The sequence below is a fragment of the Morus notabilis genome, unplaced genomic scaffold, assembly GCF_000414095.1.
Source record: "Morus notabilis unplaced genomic scaffold, ASM41409v2 Scaffold571, whole genome shotgun sequence".
NCBI classification, from domain to species: domain Eukaryota; kingdom Viridiplantae; phylum Streptophyta; class Magnoliopsida; order Rosales; family Moraceae; genus Morus; species Morus notabilis.
This window is the reverse complement of record NW_010359982.1, coordinates 140537-148712: the sequence shown is the minus strand read 5'-3', so window position 1 is coordinate 148712 and position 8176 is coordinate 140537. Positions and strand designations below refer to the sequence as shown.

Here is an 8176-nt window from a genome sequence, read left to right as displayed (position 1 = left end):
TCAACAATAATAAACATATGTCAAGCTCAAACTCTCATCAAACTTGACACGAAAAACTATCTTTTTCTTCTTCTTCTTCAAAGCATTTTGATTGCTATAACTCTTCACCATCTTGCCTTTATTGTCTTCACCTGTCATCAACATGTTATTGCACTCTTTTACTCTTGCAACTTCTTTCACAACATAAGAAGACTCTTCGTGGCATGGCTCCACCTACAACTGTAGTTCCAATCAGTTTATACAAGTTTTTCACCTTTTCACCCTTCATGGCAACTAAATCACCTCTCTTGACTTGCATAAAACCACCATTCGCATAGTACTCACAACCTAACGTGTTCAAAGTGTCCAAAGAAATTAAACTTCTCCTTAGTTGAGGAGCATGCCTAACATTTGTCAATGTCCTCACAACTCCATCAAGCATCTTCACCTTTACAGTACCTACTCCAACAACTTTAGCACTAGAAGCATTGGACTTCAACAAAGTACTAGCATCACAAGGCTTATAAGAATCAAACCACTCCTTATATAGACACATATAAAATGAACATCCATAATCTAAAATTCAAGACTCAGAAATATTTTCATTAGTAATAACATAATACACATCATCTTCACTGTCATACCTGTCGCTAACAACATTTGCAGAATCTGAAGTCTCTTGGATTTCTTGTTTTCTCTTTTCTTCAAGGTGTGTCGTCAATTCTTCCCAATTTATTCTAATATGCCCCTTCTTATGATAATAGTAGCACTCAATATCCTTTCTTGGATGGAATTGGGAATGATCACCTCTCTTATCATAACAGCTCCCTCGTGACTTGCTCATACCCCTATTCGAATCTGACTGTGCCACTAAAACTTGTTCATTATGAGACTTAACACTAAGTTTTCTCATATTTACAGTCTCTAACAAAGTAGTCGACACCATCCACAGTCAACGTCGTCTTTTCAACTAAAAATGTAGTTACCAAAGTCTCATATGATTTGGGTAGAGAGGCTAAAAAAAAATACCGCTTTATCTTGTTCATCAATTTTGACCTCTACACTTAATAATTGAGTTATGTACTTATTAAAATTATTTATATGGTCCTAATATCACTTTCCTCATCCATCTTCAACTTATACAATAGCTTCTTCAAATAAAGTCTATTTGTTAGGGATTTCGACATATAAACTTTTTCTAATTTTTTTCATGACTCATAAGGAGATGTCTAATTCATAACACTGTATTTCAGTTCAGGAGTCAAACTTAAACGAATAGTGCTTACCGCTCTTGCATCTAATTCTTCTCAATATTCATATTTCATCTTTTTTGGCTTCTCTCCTTGTAGCGCTTTCAGTAATCCCTATAGAATCAAAATATCTTTCACCGTACTCTGTTAGATGTTGAAATTACTCTTTCCATCAAACCGCTCAATCTTTATCTCAGACATCATCTTGAACCTTTTTTTTTAATCTCCACCACAATTCTGATATCAGTTATTAAGGAAGAACACACCCGTACACAGACGCAGTAGAAAAATAAACTGAAATAAAAATAACAGCAAAATAGAGAAGACAAAGATTTAGGTGGTTCGGAAAAATTTCCTACGTCCACGAAAGAAGGAGAATAATTCACTAACAGTTTTAAGAATTACATACTCAATAAACTTTATCACTTTCTCTCTTTACCCAAAACCCCTTACACCTTTTGTCTATGTCGCTCCTCACTTTCTCTTGCTCTTAAAAGGAGACACTCTTTTTCTGCACTTTTCTCTGAGCGCACTTTTCTTTAAGCACACATAAAACCTTACACAAAGCACTTATTTATAAACTCTTAATAAACTATAAAATAATTATTGCCCAAAAATAAAAGACAGTAACTTAAATAATACAAAATAATAACTTTTTCAAAACTAATTTGAGGCACTTTTTTAACACTAATCACACTTTGCACTTCCTTGACCTCCCTAATCTCTGCTAACACTTTGTTATTTTCTCTTTGAGTTCTACTTGTCTTGAGAATAACGCGGTTCCAGGTTTTAACTGAGGTATTCTGACTCAAGAGAGAAAATGGAAGAAAAGAAGTAAAGAACTAATAGAGACTAGAGAGGGAGAGGAAGGAGAGAACGAGAACTCAAAAGTTCACTCATCAACCAAGTTTGAAGTGAAAATGCAATCACCAATAATAATAAGATATCCATATCCACACCTAAATACTAGGGGTATGTTTGTTTCACAAAAGAAGAACTTGAAAGTTGTGTATGTGAGAGAAAAATACTTGTTGCAAAAAAATAAATTAGAATTCGTGTGAAAAAATACTGTAACAATAAAATTTGAGTTGTGAAAAGAACAAGCCTTTAAGCTGCCCACCATTTCTTTGCTTCATCCCTTTTTTTCTTAACTTTTTTAGCTTTTTTTTCTGTTCTTTTCTTTTTTAGTTTTTTTTTAGTTTTTCTTTTTTTTTTCTTTTTTGTCCTCCCTTATATTTTTTTATTACATCTTTTAACCTTTAATTTTCATATATTTTTAAATATATCTCATTTAAATACTTTTTTTACAGTAATTTAATATATATTTTTTTTTCTAAACACCCTACTAAATAAATTTATTCTTAAATGTGTCTACATAAACATTTTTTTGTCTGTGATCCTCATAAATTTAAGCTTCAATTGCGAAACATTTCGCACAAGTTTTGTTTTCTTAATTTTTTTGTCTTTCTTTCTTCTGCCTTTTAGTTCATATATTTTTTTCCCATTTTTGTCTTTATTTTTTTTTATCCTTTCTTTTTTTCTTTTTTCATAAGATTTGTATAACTATTATTTTAAATGAATTACGCACAAAGCGTGTGTTTTTTTACTAATAATCTTAATAAGTAAACATAATCTTCAAATTTCTAATTAAATATTCAATACCATAGCAAATCTCCTTAAAAAAAAAAAAAAAAAAAAAAAAAAAAAAAAAAAAAACACTAATCTCCTTTAGGAGGGCGTAGCGTAAAGTAGTAAACCAGAATATCACACTTTGTGGTAAACTAAATTCACAACTTTTATGAACCTGATTTGCTATTGAAAGGTAGGAAGGTTTTGCCACCCATAAAATTTCTCAACACTTCTGGTACCTCAGCCCCATTTCGCTTTTGGTAGTTCTCAAGAATGCAGCACATGGTCCTCTCTGTTGCCGTTAAAGTCGAGTTCAGCAAATGAACATGATCCTTGCCCTACAACACTGACGTAAAATTCAATCAAAAACATTTTAGCAATAACATCGACGAATGTCGTGTTGGGAACGATGTTTCGAGTTAAATATCGTATAGTAGAAACATATATGGTCCGTTTACTTCGCTGATTCGAGTTTATAATTTGAGTTGAGATGTGATTTTGTATGAGAACTTTTTACTGTAGCAAAAAAGTTAGATGTGACTGTTTCTGAGAGCTTTTTACTATAGCAAAACTCGAATTCTAAACTCGAATCGGCGAAATGAACGGGGCCATAGATAGTCTCAGATTTTAATTTACTCAACTCCAAAACATATTTTGTTTGTCATTGTTAGGCAAAAGTTCTTTATCATTGAACCAAAAACAATCTGTGTTGTAAATAAAAAAAAGGTGCCGATATCAAAGCCCAGATCAAATTTCTAATTCTCTGGACTGATAATCTGTACAGTTTGAACATGACACCAACTCCCTATAAGCTTGAGAATGTTAGTTTACCAATCCATCCTAAAAGCTTAAGTTGTTAGGAGGTGGGCCAACAATAGTTTTATACTTTAACACTCCCCCTCACGCGTGGGCTGGACAATAGGTAATTATGTGAGTAAATTAATTGAAAAGCCTGACATGTGAATATTTAAACCCGAGATATATTAAAGATTTAACACGTGATGATAATTTAAATGGGGATAAAGAGTGTAATTACAGGAGTTTGAACTCATGACCTCCCGTTCTGATACCACGTCCAATCCATCCCAAAAAACTTAAGCTATTAGGGGGTGGAGCAACAATAATTTTATACTTTAACAGAGAAGCAGGAAACCATGCTTCCAAATCATACTTCTTCGCAGCCGCGTCATTCGGAGCACCAGAAACAATAGAAACAACTTGATAGGGGATTTTTAGCTGCATTCAACAAAGTTAAAACCACATAGCATCATACATGTATAATTAGTTTTCTTCTCGCAAAAGTAACATACTAATTTTGCCTTTTATAAGGATTCAAAACAACAGACTAAGCGCCTTTTCTTCTATATAAAAGATCAAAGAGGATTATACATACAAGGATGGAGCGCACTCAAGTAGTGAAAAAGATGCAAATAATTCATAAGCAAAATTTTTGGGGAGAAATAGACAATACCAACTTGTAGAATTCCTCAGAATTCTTTTGTTGAGATTTTAGGAGATTTGTAGAGAATTGTTTGTGATTCTTTCGTTTCTTAGTCTGATTGGATATGATTATATGGCTATAAATGTGAATGATAATAGGTGATTATATAGTTTGATTCTGGGAAATGCTCCTCTATATATTGATTGTATATTGACAGAATTAATATGCATGAAAAATACTATTCATCATCCCTTTGAAGCTGGTATCAGAGCCGACCTTCGGTTCTCTCAATTAGTCAAAATCCCAAAACCAGAAAAAAAATTCCTTGCAATTTCTGAATTGAAACAAGAACAAATCTTATTCTGTAACGTTACCGGACCCACCACTTGGATTGTCGCGCCAAGACCTGCTTGGACTCATACCCGCCGCTAGGATTCGGCCCGCCGCTCAGACCCACGCCCTCTACCGTTCTGCCCTTATTATCTTGCTGCAACTATCTATTCGTGTGCCCAGAAAACTTTTTCCGTCAAGTCGATATCTCCCCCTTAAAGGTCCTGCACGCCCAAACCTGGAGGAGGGGATTGCTTCAACTTGTCGGCCTTCTCGGAATCAAACACACAAAGCGTGCAGAGATGAGCTCTTCCTGGATACAAAAGAAACAAAAAGAAAAAAAAAAGAAAAAAAAAAACAAACAGAAAAAAAGAAAAAAAAAAACAAAAAAAGTGAGTGAAAAAATATTGAATCATCTGGAACAAAATCAGTTCCAGTTATTGTTCAGCTCGAAAGTATTTTTAATGCATGAATCATCCTCACCGAATCCAATTATGATGTTTGGTCACAATTAATGGAGATGCATATTGCCGAACGGGAAAAACTTTCCTACATCCGAGGAAAGACAAAGCCACCCACAAAGTCAGATGCTGGATATGAAAAATGGTATGCTGAAAATCAGAAGGTAAAGAGATGGCTGTTAATGTCCATGAGTCCATAAATTATGAAGCGTTACTTACGCTTACCCACTGCTCAAGAAATTTGGAATGCATTATCAAAGGCTTTCTATGATGGAAGTGACGAATTGCAAGTTTTCACTTTGAATAAAAAAGCCTTTGCTGCCAGACAAAGTGGCAAGTCTCTCTCTGAATATTATGGAGAGTTGACTGAGATTTTTCGTGAATTAGATCATCGAGATAAGGTAGTTATGAAAGACCCTGACGACATTGCAACATACCAACAGTCCATTGAACGACTACAGGTGCACATCTTTCTTGCCGGACTGGATGGTGACTTTGAACAAATTCAAGGAGAAATTCTACGCAAATATCCAGTTCCTGATTTGGAAGAATGTTATGCATTGGTTCGACGAGAAGCAGTACGTCGTGCTACTTTGAAAGGAGCAGTTGACAATTCTGACACCTCAGCCATGATAACTTGACAACGGCCAACTCAAAATTGGCAGGACTGATCCAAGACTAGCAATCCTAAGACGACCCCTAGTGTTGATAAGTCAACCTTCAAATGCACTCATTGTAATAAGACTGGCCATACCAAGGATCGCTGCTTTGAACTTGTTGGATATCCAGAATGGAGGGATCATAATCGCGATCAGTGGAAGAAGGATTCCAAGAAGGTCTCAACTGCAGCCGTTGCTGAAATAAAAATGGAGGATAATATTACTGAGAAGGCTTCTGCATTGGTAGCTGCTACAAATGATGGTGGTAAGGTTTTAAATATTTATGTACCTGTTGTTAATAGTGTTTGGATAATTGATTCGGGTGCTACAGATCATATGACTTTTGATTCTAGACAGGTCTCATCCCTTAGACATTCCTAACAAAAATTTGTTTCCACAGCCAATGGTAGCACGACCCCAGTTATTGGGGAAGGTTCATTAATGCTCACTGATACTTTTCATTTGGATTATGTGTTAGTTGTTCCATCATTAGATTACAATCTTTTATCAGTTTCTCAAATCACTACAGCCTTATCTTGTATTGTCATTTTTTGGCCTGAATTTTGTGTTTAAGGATATATATCCAAACAAGACAGATGATTGGTTGTGGTATTAAGCATGGGAAGCTGTATTACTTAGATTTGTAGTCGAGGGATTCCAACAAGCTACGGCAAGCCTTGATACTAGCTGGGTCTGAGAGGGAGAAGAAGAAATCTGAAATTTGGTTATGGCATCGACGTCTGAGACATGCTTCCTTTGGTTATTTAGAAAAATTGTTACCTAGTTTTTTTGCAAAATGTGATGTTTCTAGTTTCCATTGTGATGTTTGTGAATTGGCAAAAAGCCATCGTGCTTCATTTCCATTAAGTTTGAATAAAAGTCCACTTCCTTTTATGGTTATACATTCTGACGTTTGGGGTCCATCTAAAGTCTCAACTATGGGTGGATCACGTTGGTTTGTTACTTTTATTGATGATTATAGCAGAATGACTTGGTTATGCCTGAACTTGTTATTTCAAAGATTTCATAAAATGATTGGAACTCAGTACAATACAACGGTTCGAGTCCTGCACAGTGACAATGGTGGAGAATATTAAAGTGCTGATCTTCGACGATATCTTGAAGCACATGGAGTTGTTCATCAGACCACTTGCTCCAATACACCACAGCGAAATGGAGTCGCTGAATGGAAAAATTGACACTTGTTGGAGGTAGTTCGAGCTTCTTTAATCGCAGCACATATGCCGATATCTTATTGGGGAGAAGCAATTACCTCTGCCGCATACCTAATCAATCGGGTACCTTCCAGCTCAATTGACGCCCAAACACCTTTCCAAGCTCTGACTGACGCTATAGTGGCCCCCACCACCCCAAATCTGCCTCCTCATGTTTTTGGTTGTGTGGCATTTGTGCACCTCCATAAGCACCAACGCAACAAGTTAACTCCTCGTGCATTGCGATGTGTCTTTGTTGGATATGCCTTACACCAAAAAGGATATCGGTGTTATCATCCTCTAACTCGACAAATGTTTGTAACAATGGATGTGGTGTTTCATGAAGATACGATGTATTTTTCTTCTGAGTCTGAACTTCAGGGGGAGTACCATCAAGAAATTCAGACTCTTGACTATGATTATCACATCTCCAAGGAAGGTGAATCTAAATAATATGAACCAGTGGATCAATAAGTGGGTGAATTGGATTTAAGTTGTATAACCTTGGAACCAAGTAGGGATGAGCACCCAGAAATTGAAGAAACTAGAGGAAAAGAGAGAGACAATATGACTCAATCTCCATCACCATCCGAACAATTTAGGTCTGAGGATACCTTTGTTGATATACCTGTGACGACCTTCCTTTGAGGCCGCCACTGTTACTAACTTTTTAACTTGTACTTACTGGGGTTTCTTAAAATATGCGGAACATTTTTTTTTTTTTTTTTTTTATATAAGAAGGAATACTTTCATAATTTGTAACAATAATTTCAAATAAGTGAATCACTAAATTTCTTAAAGCTTTTCTTAATTTTAGTTAAGATAGAACCTTTTAGGAATATCCTTCAAATGGAATAGCATTTGAACTCTTGTTTTAAATACTCTTTAAAAGCTTTTCTAAAACTAGTCATTTCAATCGGCCATCTCATTTGACTTTAAAACGGATTTCGTGAGAAATCTTAAATTCAAGTACATCTTAAAGTCCTTCTAAAATTACTCATTTAAATCGTCATGTTTAAAATTCATTTATTTGTTGCATGTACTGTAACGTTCTAAAACTTAAATACTCAAAACTAGGGTTGTTAGTTACAACCTTGGTTTTCTTAACATACATATGTACGTATACTTTTTAAACATACATACTTGAAACTTTTGAATCATATAGACATATACATGATTTTTCTTAAACTTACTGCGGAAAATAACTGCGTGA

At 35.1% G+C, this 8176-nt stretch overlaps 1 pseudogene; it reads right to left on the bottom strand.

The window, feature by feature from the left end:
* The window catches only part of LOC21396029, a 27322-nt pseudogene continuing 19146 nt past the window's right edge, over positions 1 to 8176 (bottom strand).